The 3,269-nt window shown below is 45.4% G+C and overlaps 1 protein-coding gene across 1 annotated transcript in view; it reads left to right on the forward strand.

The window, feature by feature from the left end:
• Positions 1-2,681: 2,681 nt before the first annotated feature.
• The window catches only part of dchs1b (dachsous cadherin-related 1b), a 128,080-nt gene continuing 127,492 nt past the window's right edge, over positions 2,682-3,269 (forward strand). Inside the window, exon 1 of the mRNA XM_084074494.1 lies at positions 2,682-3,007. The gene's annotated coding sequence lies outside the window, so the exon portion shown is untranslated. The remainder of the gene's footprint in view (positions 3,008-3,269) is intronic.

Raw genomic sequence — 3,269 nt, forward strand, 5'->3', positions numbered from 1 at the left:
TAGCATTCAAGTGGTTAATTACCTGTGCATGTATGTGTGTATAATATGTAGTAATGAGGTACTCTTTACATGCATGAATGTGTGCTCCTCTGCGTACATGTGCATGAGAGCCTGTGAATGTGTGCGACTCTGATATAAATCTTGCATGCGTCTCTAACATCGTGGGGAGCCTCACCAGAAGTGTCACTACACAGCCATCTGCTCTTAGTTAAAACTGTGTTTCTGCAACTCTTTGGCAAGCAAGTTCACACAACAACATACAGTAGAGGCTGTGTGTATTTACTCACACGCACACATACACATATATGGAGCGCGCACTCCCACGTGCATGCAAACACATACACACAAACACATAGACATGATGCACACACTGAACATACTGTACAGTACATACGCATAAAAATGCACTCATGCAGGCTGACATCAGCCTCAAAATGTAGGGGTCAATGTGAAAGGCTGTAAAAAGTTTAGCTTGGTTGTTCCCAGGGGCACCCTTTTAGCAAATCAAATCTTTTATGACCATCTGGAGTGAAAGCCAAGAGGGACAGTGACCAGTCAAATGGTTACCTGTTATTAAATGTGAAGTTACAGTATGTCTTTGCTGTACATTTCTGTTCAAAAACACCTGCCCCCACCCCCCACTAACCACAGGTGTGACTTTCAGGCCAAATTAAAGTATAAAACGTCCATGAAACAAACTAGGCCACTTCGTTACCCCAGAGCCCTATGGGCTTTTAATCTTATATGTGTTCTTGTACAGCTTAATGAGGAGACCATAGATTCATGCAGCCGGGGTTAGGGACTTTGGTCCCAAAACAATGTATAGATTTGTGGTGCATTTGAGATGATAATCATCCCAAATGTCTACTCTGCACCCCCTTGAAAATGGCATTGGCCTATAAGCTATAAGGGTGATCGATTGCACCCACATTTTTGGTCAGAGTGACGAATTTGTGTGTACGCCTAAAGAGAAAATGGTGAAGACACTGCTTCCTCCACTGCACACACTCCACCTCCCTCGTATCACCTCCCTGTTCCGCTCCAGTGACGCAGGTGGAGGGTTGACCTAAAAATCCAGAGTGATGAATGACTCCTATCTTGCTGGTGTTAGCAAATCCACCGTATGTGTGTGTGTGTGTGTGTGTGTGTGTGTGTGTGTGTGTGTGTGTGTGTGTGTGTGTGTGTGTGTGTGCGTGCGTGCGTGCGTGCGTGCGTGCGTGTGTGTGTGTGTGAGAGTGTGTGTGTGTGAGAGAGAGAGAGAGAGACAGACAGACAGACAGACAGACAGAGCATCAGAACAAACAAGGTATCAAAAGAATGTAGTTTTAAAAATAGCCTATAGGCGTATTACCTTATAGATGCTGAACGTTGGCACTTTAGACTACTTTTGTGCCAAAATATGTTATATAAAATATCCTCCAAAACACCACATTTCAGCAGTTTATCTAAATGATAGGCTATTTATTAAGAAACCAGAAATGTCCCTTCTCCCTGCTGTTTACTGTACATATTTTTCTTTTTGATTACTACTCGTTTATATGTTTTTGCATATTATTGTATATTAGTCTGTCATTAAATGTTTCTATGAATTCAATACACACACAGAGGACCCCAATGGAATCAAGCCATAGTGCTTTCTTGTGTTTTAATCCTTTTAGCAGACCTTGTAAAGAACTGCACTTTTTGTGCTTTTTTTGGGCAAACTGTTAATAAAGTATTCAATCAATCAATCGATCATCAATCAATGAAAATCACCTGATGCCCCTCCGGACTGCACTGGCGGTGTATTTGACAGACAGACCAGACCACTTCCACTAAACGGAGCTGGGGGGCACCAAAGTCTACAGGAACACCGTGCAGCCCCGGTCCTTCTTTTCTTCCTACTGTATTTCACAGCCTCTCTCTCCTCCTCCGTCCCCTCTTTGTGCTGCTACCCGCGTGTCGAATAAATTAGCAAAGCCCCAAATCGGAGACGGGAGGAGGAGGATACAGAGAGAGGGGAGGAGAGGAGAGGAGAGGAGATGGGGGCTGGGACTGGTGCTGGTGCTGGTGGCGGTGGCGGTGTAGGTTGTCCTCTCTGTCTCAACCAGGGTTGCCATGTCCACTAATTATAAGCGACTTTTTTTGTGTGTGTGTGCAGACCCCCATCTGAAAATATTGTGTCCCCACCCCCGATACAAGATTGGTGTCGTTAAAATGTTCACATTTTTTTCACGATTTAAAAAAAAAAATAGCAGATCTACAAGCTCACAAGTTGCAAGCTTGTAGATTGGCTAAATGTTCAAATAGCCACTGCATAGGTTTGAAGTGGGGCTTGTTTTCATAGACCTGGTTGCTTATTTCTCTCACACAATCTGGCAACAATGGCACGCACACACACACACACACACACACACACACACACACACACACTTACACACAGACTCATCCGTTGGATGCTGAGAGAGAGAGAGAGAGAGAGAGAGAGAGAGAGAGAGAGAGCGAGAGAGCGAGAGAGAGCGAGCGAGCGAGAGAGAACCCCGTTCTATCTGTGAAACAGCAGGCAGATCGCTGCGGACCACACGGCTCTTCTCTGCGGATAATACGCGCTCACCTGGCAACGAGGGACACACGGCACGCATACCGCCATCCGTGGGACTAAACCCCAGCAATCAATCTGAATAGAAAAAAAGGGATTTTTTTTGGTGCCTGTAATCTTTTTTCTTTCCCTTTATTTCTTGAATTGTGGATATTATGTAGAAAACCCCTGTGCAGCTGCTCAGCTCACCACACCGGTTCATTCAAGATTCTGTGCCCTGGTCTGGTGGATTGTCTTGCTGTGAGTGAGTGAGTGAGTGAGTGGTTGGTTGGTTGGTTGGTTGGTGGGGAATTGGAGACTGGTTAGCATACTAATCATCAGGGTTTGGAGGGGACATCGGGAACCACACACATCCTAATCATCAGGGTTTGGACTGAGGGGACATCGGGAACCACACACATCCAGAGCAGCTGAGCGGCTCAGATGAATGTAAGTGACAGCGCTTTTCTTCTTCTCACCGTGCGTCTCTGCACGGTTCATGTGATGTGACTGTTGAATTGAAATAGTAGCCATGCATTCCAATAAGGCGTTGAATGCAGCGTCTCATTGTGTCCGTCGTCTGTATATGGGGTGTTGCTATAATTATAGCGGTATCGGCTATTGCTATAACCCTAATAGAGTGCCGAATCCACCTTGCATCACGGACTACTACAGACTGAGTAGCCCAGTGTCCGTGTAGAACTGACTACAA

The sequence above is a fragment of the Gymnoscopelus microlampas genome (assembly GCF_963454915.1).
Source record: "Gymnoscopelus microlampas genome assembly, chromosome: 12".
Classification (NCBI taxonomy): domain Eukaryota; kingdom Metazoa; phylum Chordata; class Actinopteri; order Myctophiformes; family Myctophidae; genus Gymnoscopelus; species Gymnoscopelus microlampas.